Raw genomic sequence first — 16,885 nt, forward strand, 5'->3', positions numbered from 1 at the left:
TGGACTAATGAGACCCTGTCAGTCAAAGTAGCAGCTGAGGCAGATTTCACATACTCTGGAGAACAGTTGATTTCTGCCATAGAACAAGGTCCACAGATGCCTGGGCTATAACTCACTGCTTAGCATTGAGGATGCTGCGGTCCTCTGCTGTGAAGAACACAACTTGTAGTTTTGTTTACCTTCATCCTCTTCTTTCCACTCAGTTCAGTCTCAGCCAAGTCTGGCCCTTCTGTCAAAGGCTCAGTCTCAAAAATGGAGGCCATACCCTCAAGTCCAGGTTTATGTCTTGAACATCTGCCAGACTTGGAATCAGAAGGCAACTGGAGAAAGGGAAGGCTCTTGATTTTCCACAGCATGTTCTCATTTAGCCCCTGCCCCCAGGAACTATCTTGGCTGTTGGTGAGATCCATCTCTGTGGAGGGTGCCCCTTCCCAGAGCATCTTGGGAGCTCCCCGACAAGCCATCTGCTGCCTTCTAGGTTCTGCATTTTACAGTGTAGAAGTAGGTCGCTTATTACCTCTGTGGTTCACGTGGTTAATATTCACTGTACTGATAATAGGTTTTCATGCTTTAATCATAAATCTGCTTCTTGACATGATGATCACATTTTAAAACAATCAGCTTCCATCTAAAGAGGAGAAGAGAGAGTGTATTCTGGAACCAAATATGAGTGGCCACAGCCTGGGAATGCAGATTCAGGTCACTCTGACACGTCCAACATGGTAATAGTTTTGTGGAGTTTTTATAGTAACAGAACAAAGAAAGTCATAAATCAAAACATTTTAAAATACATCAGTGGGGACATCAGGTGCCATATCACAGCAAAGCAGAGACACCTCTGCTACAGCCTCAGAAGCTAGCTGGTGACGCAGAGCTTTCCAGTTTGGTGAGTGATAGGATCTATTTGTATATGCTAAAGGATTTACCTGACAGTTACAAGTCACATACAGAGATGGGCAATGAGGGGCTAAAGGAGACACTCAGCTAAAGACAGCTCAAGATAACTTGGTTCTGGGCCTGCACTGCTCCAACCCTCTCCCCAAATGATGAAGTTCTAATCATGTAGCCTTTGTGACATGCTCAGCCTAGGCAGGGTTTCTTTCTGGGAATTTTAGTTTATAGGATGCAGATCAGAGGCTGAGGAGCCTAAACATTCACCAAATTTGCCTGGGGCAGACAGATGCTTCTGTAGTGACAGCTGCATCCTAGGGTAGCTTGTCTCACCCACATCCTTCATGTGAGTCCCAGAGGGTACTGGGTGATTGATGGGTATGTGAACTGGAGATCTGGAATGCTGCTGGTCTGCAGCCGAATCACCCAAGGCTGTCTTTAGCAGACACAACTGGCTTTCCCTGTGCTCAGGGAAGCCCATGGGACACAGGTGCCTCGATCTCACCCCTGACACAGACTTAAGGAAGCACCTGTGTCCTGGATGACAGCCACATGTAACATCTGTGGTGAAGCTTGTTGGTGGTTCTCATTCTGGGGCAGAGTTGGAGTCATGCCCCAGGACCCCTATACACTGTCTCCACTGTGGTATGCCAGGCTCTTCTTTCCTCCTGGACTTTATACCACCTCCCCATTCCTCCTCCCCTATCATTGCTGTTCCTTGCAAAGCAGTTATTCTAGGATCTTGGATATTTATGTAACACACTGAGCAGGCAGTGTAGGATGGGTTTCTGTCTGCAGCATAGTGTCCAACTCTTTTCAAAATATTTATTCTGATTTTAACTTACATTCTATTTATCTATCATCTATCATCTATCTATCATCTACCATCTATTTATCTATCATCTTCTATCATCTGTATCTATCCATTCATCAATCTTCAGTCATCTCTCTGTGCATGTGTGATTGGGTGCATATGTGCATGAGGGGTTTAGAGAACAACTTCTGAGACGTAGGTCTCTCCTTCCACAACATAGGACCCAGGGATCAAACTCAGGTTGTCAGACTTGGCAGCAAGTGCCTTTACCCAAAGAACCATCTTGTCAGCATGTATTTTCCCAACTCTTGATCATATTAGCCATGCCTATAAAGTGTTATACTTTTCCATTTTATTTTTTATGTGTTTGAGTGTTTGCCTGCACATATGTCTGTGTACCACATGCATACCTGGCAGAGGCCAGAAGGAGTCAGATCGCCTCGAACTGGCTATACAGACAGTTGTTAGCTGTCATGTAGGTACTGGAAACTGAACCCATGTCTTCTACAAGAGCACCCGTGCTCTTACTGCTGAGCCATCTGTTCAGCTCCCCTATAAAGTGTTCCTTAAAGATGGTTTGACGTGATTTGAAGATTTGTCTACCTCCAAAGTTCATGTTGGTGCTTAATTCTCGTATCCACAGTAATTAAAGTGGGGCTTTCAGGAGGTGGTTGGGTCATGAGGGCAGCAGCCCCACAAGGGACTAGTGTCTTATAAAAGGGCTGGAGGGGAGAGTCAGTCTGCTTCCATTCCTTCTGCTGCGTGGACCTGCCCACAGTATCTGTCCCTTTCCAGGGAACAAACAGCATACAGTGGGGGACGTAGCCATGCCCATCCCAGATGTGGAACCTGCCAGAACCTTGACTTTGGACATCAGCCTGCAGAACTATGAGAATCCAGTGCCCCCTTGTGCTATCCAGGCTTATTGTCAACTTGATGCAACCCAAAGTCACCCGGGGAACCTCCACTGAAGAATTGCCTCCATCAGAGGGGCCATGTCTGTGAGAGAGTGTCATGATTGATGATTGTTGGAGATCCAAGCCATTGTGAGCAGCACCATCCCTAGGCAGATGGGCCTGTGCTGTATAAGAAAGCAGTCTGAGCATGAGCCATAGAGAGAGCTAGAAGGCAGTGTTCCTCTGTGATTTCTGCCTCAAGTTCCTGCCTCAACTTCCCTAAGAGATGGACTGTGACCTGGAAGTGTCTGCCAAAAGAACCCTTTCTTCTCTTAAGACACTCTTTGTTAATGGAGTTTGTCACAGCAACAGAAAAGGAAACCAGAACGCTGCTCTTTATAACCTGCCCAGTGTCAGTGCCACGAGAGGGTTGATTTGGTGTCACTTGTGTCTTTTTTGATTGCTTGTGATTTTCCCTCCTTTTTATACCCCCATATCTAGTTTCCCATGCACCTTGTTTTTCTCTGTAGGATTTCAGTGTGGAGGTTCCTTTTGTGGGTGGCTTCTAAGATTCTAGGTAATAAAATTCTGGGAATTTGGACAGAGCAGATATCAGCCTCCTCTACCTCTGGTTGTGTTTCGGTGCTTGTCACAAACCATAAGCATTCACTTCCTTTTGTTAAATTGATTTATCCAGAAAAGACATGTTCTTCATCTGCTTTGGACCTTATTCAAAGATTCTGGTGCCAACTTCAGGTGGTAAAGACGTCTCCTTACATCTCTGCAAAGGCTTTCAACATTGAACTGTCTGGCATCGGGATATATGCATGTCTAACGTGTGCCGAATTCCCATCTCTATGGTCTATGTCACACACGAAGGCCACAAGGCTTGTGTCTGGTTCCTTCTGGTCTCTGTTGGTCTGCTTGTCCAACTCTGTGCCAGACGTGTGTGACTTTCATCAGATTCATTTGCTCCAGGTATGTCCACCTGGTTCTCACCTTGACATTTTCATTTCCTAAGCCTATTTGTTAATGCTTCCTAGAGTTTAGAATCATTATGTTGAATAGTGAGATGGCGCTAAACACGCAGATTAATTTAGGACTAATTAAGGAAGTTAGCTAATTGATATACCTTGTGTATTGTCCAGTGTCGTGCTAATTTAAACCAGAAGCATCATATAAATCTCTATTTAGATCACTACTATTAATTTTAAATTTTCATTATGGCGGCATATAGTCACTACTATACTATTTTTTAAAAGCACAAGTTTTTGTTGTAATGAAACTTAACTTGGGTGTGTCCTTCTGAGGGGCTTTCTGTAGAGTCCCTCGCAAATGTCCATTGATAGGCATCCTTCTCAGTTGGGTTGGCTCGCTTTGCTGGCTTGACTTCCAGTGTCTTGTTCTCAGATGGAGCTCCTCAAAAATTTTAAGAAACAATCAGTTAAAATAAATTAACAGCACCCTGTGCTATGACTTAAGGCATGAGTTCCACCTGTTTCTAGTTCGATACACCTCCCAGGGAGCTCTGGAGCCCTTGATTCACATATCAAAATAACACACTTCCCCAGGTGGGGTGCTGGCACCCATGTTCTCCTGGAGATTGCTTTAGCTATTCTACAGGGATTTCTGTGACAGAGGAAGGAGAGCCAGCTGCGGGGTCTGTGAACTGAGACCAACAGGCTATCCTTCTCCTGAAAGTGTGTGTGTGTGTGTGTGTGTGTGTGTGTGTGTATGTGTGTGTGTGTGTGTGTGTATGTGTGTGTGTGTTTGTACACACATGCCCATATGCATGCCTCTGTGTGTATGTGTGTGTGTGTGTGTGTGTGAATGTGGGTTCCTGTGTGTGTGTGTGTACATGTATGTGTGAATGTGGGTTTGTGTGTGTGTGTGTGTTTGTACACACATGCCCATATGCATGCCTCTGTGTGTGTGTGTGTGTGTGCGTGTGTGAATATGGGTTCCTGTGTGCGTGCATGTGTGCGTGCATGTGTGTGTGTGTGTGTGGGGGGGGTCTTTATGGACTTTGTCACTCTTCTTATGGGCTCAGGTGTCCTTCTTCTCCCTGGCCCCCTAAATGTCAAAGTCCTGATTCTCAGTACTACAGAACCAGACTATATTTGGAAGTAGAGTCTCTAAAGAAGTTAGCACATGGCCTTATGGGTAGGGCTCTGATCCAACCTGACTCGGTACTGAGAAGAGACGGGCAGAGAGAGATGGCCCGTGAGGAGACAGGAGAGGTCCAGGACCAAGGCCATCACTGGCTACTGTTGTGTTACCTCTGGTCTGTCACTTGGTCATAGTGGACTCAGAAGCACACTAGTGTTAGGAGGACTCGCAGCTTAGCTATCTGTGGCCTGGTGCTTTACAACCTTCCTTTGGCTTTTCCACAAAGTACGGTTTCTTGGTGGGAGATAAAGACTAGAATACAGGCTGGGGAAGGACAGAGGGCGTCTGTGAATTGTCCCCTGACCAGCATAGCTATGCAGGCCATGTCTGTCCCTGTGAATAGGTAACTTTCCTTGCCTGAGTCACTATTACAGCATCATAGAGCTTGTGTTTGAGTGACATGTGCCTTATTGATATTACAAACTGTCGGGACAGTATTATTATAGTATCTGCTCTATTAGTAATTATTGTTCATTTCTTACATGTCCAACTTATGAATTAAATGTTACCACAGATTATTCATAAATAGGGAAAGTCTCATCTATATAGAATTTAGTGCAAGTCTGTGTCTCCTGGTGTCCTCTGGGGTCTAGGAACATCTGAAGGGATTATTGCAAATGAGAAAACCTGTCCTATTGGGTTTGAGCCACAATGGTAGACTGAGCTTGAAGCTAAGACAGAAACTTTGGGGGAAGAGGCTGGGGGCAGAGCAGGGCTGAAGCACCTTGGTACTCAGGTGATGGGGGATGCCAGTATTGGGGTGCTGTGGCTAGCACGGGGGAGTTCCAGGTTTCCTGGCATGGGAGCTTGGGTATGGATGGTGGGACCCTGCCAAGAGCTTTGTGTGGACTTCAGAGACTTACATGGAGTGGCTGAACTACATTTTTCATGTGTGCATGTGTATGTTCATGCACGCATGGCTGTGTGTGTTCATATATATCTGTGTGTGTTCATATACGTCTCTGTGTGAAGGTCAAAGGACAATCTTGGGTCACTTTTTTTTTTTTTTAAGATAGAGAGCCCTGGCTGTCCTGGAACACTCTCTGTAGACCAGGCCGCCTTGAACTCAGAGATTCTCTTGCCTCTGTTTCCTGAGTGCTGGGATTAAAGATGTGTACCGCCACCTCCTGGCTTGGGCGTCATTCTTAGTCACCCTCCACATTATTTTTTGAAATGGGGTCTCATTGGGAAGTGGGGCTCACCAATAATGTGAGGCTGGCTGGCCAGTGAGGCCTAGGGATCCCTGTCCTTCTCCACCCTCCAGCATTGGGATTACAAGTACATTCCTGGTTTTCTAAAAATGTACGTTTTGGGGTGCAAACTCAGGTTGTCATGTTTTCAAGAGAAAAGCTATACCTTCTGAGCCCTTCCCTGCCCCTGAAATCCAATTCTGAGACCACTGGACTCACAGCAAGGCTTGGCCACAGGAGCCCAAGAGTGTGAGACATTCTCACCCACTTGGTATTCACTGGCTGGTGTTGAGCAGGGCTTACCTAGACTCCTATTGGGGAAGGTGCTAGAAGAGAAACCAACTTGCATTCCCATCACATCCTTACACGACCAGAGCCTCTTCACCTTCTTCACGCTGGAAGCAGGACAGTGTGAGGGACTCTACAGGGCTGGAGGCCGGAGTGGGACTCGACCTGCAGGTTTGGCACAAGTTGGTACCGGAAGTTCATTGCAGACAGGCACCGGGGCTCAGAGCTGGGGCACTGCCTGCTTGGCACAGGGGCCTGAGGTGCCGTGTGGCCCCTAGGACTTGACATATGGAATCTGTCCACAGGAGAAGGGATGTGGGCGGTTAGTGATATCACAAAACCCCAACTGTAAGACTAGCAAACAGGCAATTATTTTAGCAGAAAATGAGAGACCAGCTTCAGGCTTCTTGTTTGGGACTTGTTTCTAAACAGCTGAATAATTACCACCGTCTATTTAAGACTTCCAGATGGCTTCTACATTTTTCTGCTTTCTTCAAACTTTCTCAGCCTCTTCACACTTGTCTCAGAGATTGCCGGAACATTTCTAATTGGATCACGGCAGTTACAACAAACATTTCCTCATGGGTTCTCGGCTACACTCTGTGACAGAAGTGAATGGAACATTCCAGGGCAAAGGGAGGCAGAGACGGGGTTCTGTGCGACTGGGCACCTGTGGAATCTTTCTTCCTTTATAGTCACTATTAAATCGGTGTTGACAAATCAAATAAGTATGGAACACCATCATCTGACTGGGTAAAAAGGCTATCTTGGTAATATTTCAATAAAAATGGCACTTTAACTTGACTCAAAACACCCAGTTTTATGCTTTAAGTGTTCTACATTGGGGGACTATAACTTTTTATTCTTTAGTATGGAAATTGGAGGATTCACTAGTGTTGGATTCATTACTCAGAAAATTAAACAAAATTACATCTTGCTGTTGTAGTGGCTGCCATGGTAATGATGCCTTGAATTATAAATGCTGCTACTGCTGTGGGTCTAGTATAGGACATAAGCATGTGGGCTGTGTCTTGGCCCATCTTACTGTGGTCCTTGTTTCCCACTTTGGGACTAGAGCCCCAGCTACCCACTTCCATTTCTTGCTAGCTTTCTCTCTCTCTCTTTTTCCTGTTTCTGTCTTGTCCCCACAATGTCAGAGGTCCTGTCTGTCTACTCCCCCAAACAGCCAGGGCTAGATGGAAATTGCACTGAGGTTTGTTGAATGAATGGCAGCTCTAAATGCAAAATCAAAATAGATTTGTCATGGTGGAAATGTTCCCCACAGGCTCAGGTATGAGAATACCTGGTCCCCAATTGTTGGTACTGTTGAGGGCGTTGTGGAACCTTTAGATGGTGGAGACTTGGAGGAAATCTGTCACTAGGGGTGGGTTTTGGGGGTTTATAGCCTTATCTTACTTCCTGTTCTCTCTCCATGTCTGTGTGTCTCTGTCTGTCTGTCTGTCTGTCTGTCTGTCTTCTTTCTCTCCCCCCATCTTTCCTGCTATGATGAACTCTGCCCCCCCCCCCCGCTGGAACTGTGAGCTTTTATCAGGGTTTTTTGTTTGTTTGTTTGTTTTTTATCATAGCAACAGAAAAGTTAGTAACACAGCTGAGGAGTGGAAACCTTTAATTTTTTGAGAGAAAGGTATTTGTAAATAATGATGCACACTGGTATTTGAAGTGAGTTAAAAGACTACTAAAAAGTATGATCATGGCTTTACAGCCATGCTTTCTGCCCTCTCTGAGGTGGCATGTGACTGATCTCCCAGGGCTGTGAAGGTCCCTGGGTAAGGCTGTTGGCAGGACTACCGTGCAGACTGAAGTGAGGGCCTGGTCTGCAGGCCTAGTTCCTCAACCTTGAACAGTAATAGGGGGTCAGTAGAGCTTGTGCCCATGTCTGGTGCATTCTCAAAGATGTTCTGTGGTGATATTTTGTTTGTGTTTTAACAAATAAAGCTTGCCTGGAGATCATAGAACAGAGCTAGCCGCTAGTTAACCACAGAAGCCAGGCAGTGGTTGCCTACACCTTCAATCCCAGCACTAGGGAGGTGGAGACAGGAAGTGATATGGCCGGGTGGAAAGAGGAAGTGATAAGGCAGGACGGAGACAGGAGCTCAGCCCTTTTATGTCTGAGGATTTGGTAGAAGTAAGAAGTCTTTCTAGTGGCTGGCTGTTTTGCTTCTCTGCTTTCACCCTCCATATCTGACTCTGGGTTTTTACTATTAAGACCAATTAGAATTCATGCTACATCATTTCCTTACAGAATCTGAGAAATCATCCACAGCTCCTGAGTGGAAGCACACAGAAGATACATTTCTGTAGGTGACCCTGCTGCCATGGCTTGTGTGTACTGTCCCACAGGTTCATGTGTTGAATGCTTAGTCCTTGACTAGAGAGTGTGGAGCCTTGGGGGAGGAAGTGGGGCAGGGACTGGAGGTTTCATTTCAGATCCCACTTCCTGTTTGTTCCCTGCTTCCTGACCCACCATGATGTGAGCGAGCTGCTTCCTGATGCCACAGCCAGAGCTGTTCCCACCACCAAGCCTTCTCTGCCATGGTGGACTCACCCCAGACTGTTAGTCTTCCCTTAAGTTGCTTCTCAGGAAATTCTGCACTGACCACTCACCCTCAGTGCACAGATGTGACCATGGGCATCAGAAGCAGTGGCTTTCCTGGCGGTGAGGGATGCAAGGGGAATGTATGGGCCCATCACATGTTTGAGGTGGAGTATGGCTTAGCAAAAAACTGGACAGGTTCCAGTGCTGACATGGGTGTCTCTGCTCTCTCTGCAGGATGCTGGGGACCTGGGGGCTAGGCTGCATCTGCTCTGGCTGAGCCTGTTCCATGCTGTCCTGCAGCTCCACTGTCACATCCTTTCTCTTGATGGTGAGAGAGCTGATGGGGGACAGACTCAGGTCCTCACAGGAGACGTGACTTTGCCACATCACCTTGCTAAAGTTCTCATGTCCCCCATGCCTTTCTGCTTGGATTTTTCTTTTAAGACAACCTTTTTTTTTTTCTTCTTAAAAGAGCAAATTATGCCACACATGGAGAAAATGAGCTTAAATTTAGAATTTATAATACAGGCTTCAGTGAAGACATAAAGAGATGGTTTGGTAATTTAGTATACACATACACATTAAAGGTTTATGCAGAGTAAGAACATGGAATACCCCACAATGGACTTCCCAGGTAGCTGTGGGATGCACAGACCACTACTTGCACGGATCAAGATGCATCCTGGCCTGGACTTCCCACTGAGACCCAGGAGCCTGGTTGGTGATGCAACAGAGGCCTCTGTCCTTTTCCTTAATATCCTCATTTCCTTTTTGAACCTTTACAATAAATAATAGAATAATAATAAATGGGATTGGCCCTCAAATGCCTTTTTCATTCTGGGAACAATGGGGAGACAGGTGAGATGACCAGAGGGCTACAGTCTTGGCCTGTGACTGAGGTCCTCTCAGTTCTCAAAGGCCCTGGTCCTCCTTCCTGCCTCAGCACTCTCCCCCCGGTATCGAGGTGACCTCTCAGGAGTCTAGGTCTGCAGAGAAGTGTTCCAGGAGGTTCGAGGGAACTCAAGGGTCCTTATGTCACTTGCTGTCATTAACCAGAATTTCTCAGTGTTAATGGACCCGGATCATAAGTACCTAGCCACACAGTTCAGTGCTATTAAAAACAATTGTGGTGTGCTGTTTTTATCCTCTATGTGTGTGTGAGATATTTCACTTTTACAGTGAATTATATCCTGCACCCTGTCACTCACTGGGTACATTTTGGAGTCACAGTTAACCCTCAAAAAACCCCAAGCTTGGGTGAAGTGTCTTTAAAGTTTGAAATAAACAGAAGATTCAACTGGAAATTTTTCAGTGGTCATCACCCCTCACGGCCAGCAGAGGGAAGCAGAGGACCAACCCTTGCAGATCTGCTCAGGGCCAAGGGAAAGCCTAGGACTGGGGAGACCAGGCAGCTTGGAAGACAAAGGCTGGGTTCACATAGCCAGCCCCGGAGCTAGACAGCCTTTCAGTAACATCAAGTTATTTTCCCATGAATTCCAATCAAAAAGCGATAATTCTCCCTTCCCTTCCAGCCTGCTCAGCTCAGAGTTCTAAGCTAGCACTTGGGGACATTGTCACCTGGAAGGCCCCTTACAGACACAATAAGGTACTCAATACCAAAACACTAAGAGGCGGGGTGTTCAGAAAATAAAACCCGGCAACTGTGGCCCCGGACAGATAAAAACGAGTTAGCTAAGAAAAACACAAACATCCCTCCCGCCCCCAGGATGTGATGCTGCCAATCCATGCCTCCCACCTCCAAAATCAGAAAACTAAATCCCTAGGGCCTTAGGAAGCCTGAGCAGGAACAAGTCATTATCCAACAGGAAAAGAAGGTTCCCCTTTCTTGGTCACATTCTACTCATCATCTGTGAACAAGTCTAGGAATTAAAAGGAGCAGAACTCTATGGCAGCTTCTTCAACTGGCTGCTGCTGCCCTTCGCTGCATGGCCAGGCCCTCCAGATCTGATATTAGCAAATGCAGGCTGAACTTCAGACCCCCCCCCCCCTTCCCTCCTACCTCTAACTGAAAAGAACCTTCTTTATGCAAATTAAAGGCTATGCCATTTGACTTCCTGGTCTAGGCAATGGGTTGCTGGCATTTCTTTGACCTCTTAGTAGAATAATTAGGTGATCTTGTTACTAAGCAACAGAAAGGCAGGCAATAAGGCAGCTGAGCTCTGGGAGCAGATGGAGCTGGACTCCTGAGAGCCTGGGCCGGCGGCTGTGGTGCTGTGGGGATGCTGAGCCTTCTGCTAGTGACTGATGCTCAGGAGGAGTCAGTGTGATTCCACTGTCCACCTTCCCCCAGCACAGACAGAACCCTTTCACTGGGCAGAATGCCTGAATACCTGTTGCCACACAGTTGCCCTTTGAGGATCCATGCTGTGCAGGCCCTGAGAGGAGAAGCCAGGATTGTTTCCTCTAACACTGACTCCCAGGGAGTCAGGCTCCGCCCACTGAATAGTTTGGGGTGGTAGTTTTGTAACTCAAGCTCCCAAATCCCAAAGAGGAAAAAACACATGACATAAAATTATAAGAGTTTAATCTTTGTTCCATATATATTTTAAAATGTGTTCATTTCCTTATTTTTCATTTAGGGCCAAAGAGGCAGCTCAGGTAGTAAGTGCTCGGTGTGCAAGCATGATCACCTGGGTGTGAACCTCAGGGTATGGCAGCCTGCTCTCAGAGTTCCAGCTTTGCACAGGCAACGATCCCTGGGGGCTCACCGGCCAGTGAGAGACCCTGTTTCAAAAACCAAGGTAGATGTACCCAAGGACACATGAGCCTGGCCTCAGGGCTCCAAAGGCAGGAGCACATGTGTGCAGGTGCCCCTCCCCCCAATGGCAAACACAGATACATATATGTAAAATTATTACATCACCAGCTTTGTGGTGGCACTTTTATATGTGTACATACTGCCCATTGATCATATCCTCCCCTTTCCCTCCCCTCCTCTCTCTCCATCCTCCACCCCTACCAGTCCTTAGGATCCCTCCTGTATGAGGAGAAAGATTGGATTTTTGTCTCCTTATGTTTGGCTTATCTTGCTTATGGTGAACTACTCTGGTTCCATCCATCCTTTTCCTGTGGATGACAAGCTTTAATTCTTCTTGATAGCTGAATAGTACCCATTGTCTCTATTCCACATTTTCTCTGTTTGTCCTGAACTGGGCTAATTCCATAACATGGTTTTTGTGAACAGTGCAACAATAACCATGATGTGCAGGTGTATTTATGGCATGTGTACATCTTCAGAAGTATTCTGGCTGGACCGTATGGTATTCTATTATTTTTGGTTTTCAGGGAAGCTTCCGTAATGGGTCTCACAGTAGGTGCACCAATGAACACCCTACAGCAGTGTGAGGCTTCTCTCCCCCACATCCTCAGTGTGTGCAGCTGTTCCTCAACAGTCATTCTGACGAGGGTGAGGTGGACTCCCCATGTGGTTTTGGTCTGTGATTCCTTTCTAGCTGCGGCTGGGGAGTATTTCTCCCCATACTTGCTGGCTGTTTGTGGGTCTTTGGGAACATCCTCTTCAGACCATTGCCCATTTTCATGGGATTACATGCTTTGCTATATTTTTCTGAGCGCTTTCTATATTCCAGATAGTCATCGTCTTCAAGTGAAGGGCTGAAGCTCCCTCCAAACCTGTAGACCCTTTACTGGCTGCTGCTTTTGCTCTAAGATTTTTTTAAAAATTAACTTTATTTTATGTGTGTGAGTACCTCATGTATTTCTGTGCACCATGTACATGCCTGTACTGAAACGGGAAGCTAGAACAGGGTGATGGAATTACAGGTGGCTGTGAGCCTCCATGTGTATGATGGGAACTGAATCCAGGTCCTCTGCAAGAGCAGCCAGGACTCTTAACCCTCGAGCCATCTCTCCAGCCCCTGCCTATACTCTTCATGGTGACGCACCCCCTTCTGTTAATTCTTGGCTTTGTTTCCTGAACTACAGGACTTCTGTGCAGGAAATCAACATTTGTAACAATTTCTCCCACAGTCGCTCTAGCAATTGCAGGGATTCAGGTCTTACAGTGAGATCTTTAATCCACCTGGAGTTGGGTTTTGTACAGGCTGAGTGATGGGAACCTAGTTTCAGTTTCCAAATGGAACAGAGTTGGAGGTACCACAGCACCTGACTTAAAGACAAGGGGACAAAGCCACCATGGCACTGGTATAAACACAGAGTCACGTGGAACAGAATAGTGGACCCAGAAGTAAACCCAGGCCCCCTCAGCCAACAGACTCTTAGGCACCAAAAACACACGTAGAATTTCAGACAGTCTCTTGCAGTGACTGGAGAGCTGGCTCAGCAATTAAGAGCACTTGCTGTTTTTCTAGACTCAGTTCCCAGCACCCATGTCAGGAGGCTCACAACAGCTGTAGCTCCAGCTCCAGGGGATTTGATGTTCTCCTCTGGGCAATCGCCCTTCGACACACAAGTAAAACTAATCTTAAACAAAACAATCACAGCCCTCTGGGAGATGTGGGAGGGGAGAGCGAGTGTCCACGTCACACAAAGAAAACTGAGCCTTGTGCTTTCTTTGAACTGCATCTCAGGAAAGGACACTATGAAAACTGCCCAAACAGAGATGCTGTCCCCAGTGCATGTGTGTTTAAGAAATCCTTGTAGATCTGAGGGTCTGCATCCTGTGATGTCACCTGGGCTGCGACTTCTCAATGTTTTTTATGTTTTTCAAATTTTATTACAGTTGTCATTGAGAGAAAAGGGGGAGAGCTATAGGGAAGGAGAGGTGTATTTTTGTGTGTGTGTGTGTGTGTGTGTGTGTGTGTGGTTACTATCAGCTGAGATCTAGGTGTTCCTTCAAGGGTAGTTAAGGGGCAAATGCCTCTCTGAGCAATGCCATAAACATTCCATGACAGAACTAGAAAAACAACTAGCTTTCTAGCCACTTTGTTTATAAATGAGTGTGCACTTGCACGTGTACACATGGGTACATGGCACCCACTGGAAGCCAGAGTTCAGCTCTGTGGAGATAGCTCTCTTCTCCCTACCTTCATTGGGTCCCAGGGATTGGTTAAGCAAGTGCTTCATGGATTTGGAAACACAACTCTTGTCTGAAAGGAGATAAGACACTTTGTTCTGAGCCAAATATGAATGATAATGGACCAGGGCACAGATTCAGGTTAACAAAGTTCGTGTTCCAATGGGGTAACAGTTAGAGGGAGATTTTATAGTAACAGAACACAGTCATAAACTGAGTCACTCTCCAAATACTCCAGTGGAAGCATCAGGCAAGCAAGTTTCAATGAAGCTGGGAACCTCTGCTGTAGGCCTTAGATTCCAGCTGATGACACTCTTAGCCTGGGGTTGATAGAAGTGAAGAGTCTACTTAACACATTATAAAAGATCTCAGCCATTAGTAACAGAGATATTAGGTCAGACAGACATGGGCAAGGAATGGCTAGCAAGGGGGCTGAGGAGAGCCCAAGAGAAACTAAGATTTGAACTTGTAATGTCCCAACCTCTCCAGTCACTGACATTCTAATCAATCAGCCTTGCAGAAGACCCAGAGGAAAATGTGATTCTTTCCAGAAACTTCTGCTCATAGCTTTTGTCTACTGAGCCATATTGCCCAAGAAGTCTTTTTTGTGTGTTAACATTCAAAAATAACAAAATTGCTATAAAGAGTTTGATAGCAGGGTGTGGTGGTGCATACCTTTAATCCCAGCACTTGGGAGGCATAGGCAGGTCTATCTCTGTGAACCTGACACCAGCCTAGGCTAAAGAGTGAGTTTCTAGACAGTCTGGAGTTCATAGTGAGACCCTTCCACCCCAAAAAAGCTTGAATTCAGACCTAAGGAACATTCTAGAGTTGTTGCTATATTGCTACATGCCTAGAGGTTATGGCAGCATGAAAGGGTCTCCTTCAGACCTGTTCAATCTGTTACTCAGCTTAGGGCTCAACACAAGCTCCAATGTGTGACATGCCTCAAGTCTAAAAATCTGGGGAAGCTTGGAGAAGAGTCATTGCCTGGTCTATGCTTGCTCCAGGAGGCAGACTTGGTCACCCACATCCCACAGGCAGTTCTGTGCCAGGCTAAGATGGGATACTATTGAGACCAACCTGGACCAGATCATCATGGTGCATGTGTGTTTGAACTATGGATCTCCATGTATTCTGCATCCCAGGCCTCCCAGTGTACATGTTGGGCATCAGCATCCTTGGTGGCTTCAGGTCTCCTGCTCACCTCTGAAGATGGGAAAGGCAACACAAGTGACAGTTTAAGTGAGAAGTGCCCTACAGCTTCAGGCACTGGAATACTCAGTCCCCGGGGGGTGGTGCTATTCTGGGAGGCTTAGGAGGAGGTGTGGTCTTATTGGAGGAAGTACATCATGGGGACTGTGACCATGAAGTGGGACACAGAGCTCCACTTCATGGTTCAGTGGGTATGCCTATAGCTCTGTGAACAATGGACTTGGTATCTCCCCATGAGGGTAATCCAGAACTTGGGTCAAGGTTTAGCAGAACTACTTCTGTACTAGATCCATTTTCCCACTTGTTTGGAGCCAGATGGCCTGAACAAACAAGGCCTAAATGAAATGCTATTAGAACCCCACCCTGTCCACGTCCATTCCATCTGGTTTCACCCATCTCTAATCTCATTTCTTCCTGGTGCTCATCAGCTACAGTTTGGCATCAGCTCTGCAGAGCGATACCTCTAAAATTAAATTCACAAAGGCCTTGGCAGCTAGTGCTAAATTCAGTCCTGACGTCGTCTCCATCCTGGGTTGCGGCCAACTCCCAGACCTGGGAATGAAGAAAGAGTGCAGGGCTTCACTATGCTCCTGGATCCTGTCTGGCAGGTGGGAAGGAAGCTAACTCATGCCCAAGGAAACACTAAGGGCTGTTGCCAATCTGTACCCTGCTCCTTCTGGAAAGGTAACTCCTGTGATAGGCAAGACTACTCCATGGTCAGGAAATAGTCTCAAAATATCACCCTCTGCTCAGTTCCCAGGGCTCCAGCAGCCCTGATTCTTTCTCTTCTTCCAAATTTCTTGAGGTTGGCCCTCCCTCCTCATTCATAGTTCACACCCCCATCTTTCCAGGCTGACTGAATAGTGAGTTGGGAAAAGCAGAGAGACCAGGGTGGCTACTTCATATCCTTTGGGGGATTGGTTGCATCACAGGCCTTTAATTCCTAAGAAAATTGATGCTAGGTGCAAAATATACTGTCCCCACTCACTGCTCTACAGAGCTGTTTCCCGTAACACAGAGTCCTTTTAAACACCACAGAACATTATGCAAATTTTAAGCCAACAAACTCCACTCGTTCTCAAGCCTACTGCTAATGTTTTTCTGAGAATCGTCACCTTCAAACAAGGAATTGCTGTCACCTTCCTTTTTGCCTGGTACCCCATCACTGCATTCTCTCTGTCATTGACTGAAAAGATATCTTGTGCTCAGGGCCCTTCCTAGGTATATGTCTATATTTATAAATACGTCATCTTTAAAAATTGGCACCCTAAGTTGTTGCCTGAGCTGCATTCTCTTGGAGAGGCCCAGGCTCAGGTTGAACATCTCATTGTGTGTGAACTTGGTACCTTAAGTCTATTTTAGAATGCTCAGTTCAGTGTAATTACCACAGTTTCTAAAGGAGTTACTGTGTAATTGCCTCGTAGTTTATTTCGTGGTAACTATGCAATTAACTTGTCTCATGTCTCTAAACGGAAAATACTGTAATTCTAATACAAATGCATTTAGTGTTAGTGTTCTCCACCATGCTTTAAAGTATCTGCATTGTAAATGTTTCCTTTACTTTCCCCTTCCTCTTCTTCAAATAACATGGAGTTCAGTTCATTATTTATTCTCTTCTCTCTTCCCTGCTTCCTCCATCACCCCTACACTTTCCATCCTTCTCACTCTCCTTCCTGCCTGCCATCTCCCTCTTTCTTTCTTTTGCCTCTTTAGGCCAAAGAAAGTTAAGATTGTTAAAATTTTGCTGGAAACCCCTAAATTATCAAGAAATTTAAGACATAAATATAGCAATGGTAGCTAAATTATCCACAGGGATGAATGCTGGGTTGGGGCTCTAAGAACCTCTCAAGG

General features: G+C 46.1%; 1 long non-coding RNA gene across 1 annotated transcript; it reads right to left on the reverse strand.

The window, feature by feature from the left end:
• Positions 1-3,850: 3,850 nt before the first annotated feature.
• On the reverse strand, positions 3,851-6,784 carry LOC131922214 (uncharacterized). Its single transcript, XR_009382240.1, has 3 exons — positions 6,693-6,784; positions 6,264-6,413; positions 3,851-4,020 (listed from the first exon to the last, which is right to left on the reverse strand). It is a non-coding gene; the product is annotated as an uncharacterized LOC131922214 (long non-coding RNA).
• Between the last annotated feature and the right edge of the window lie 10,101 nt (positions 6,785-16,885).

The sequence above is a fragment of the Peromyscus eremicus genome, chromosome 12, assembly GCF_949786415.1.
Source record: "Peromyscus eremicus chromosome 12, PerEre_H2_v1, whole genome shotgun sequence".
In the NCBI taxonomy this organism is placed as follows: Eukaryota; Metazoa; Chordata; class Mammalia; order Rodentia; family Cricetidae; genus Peromyscus; species Peromyscus eremicus.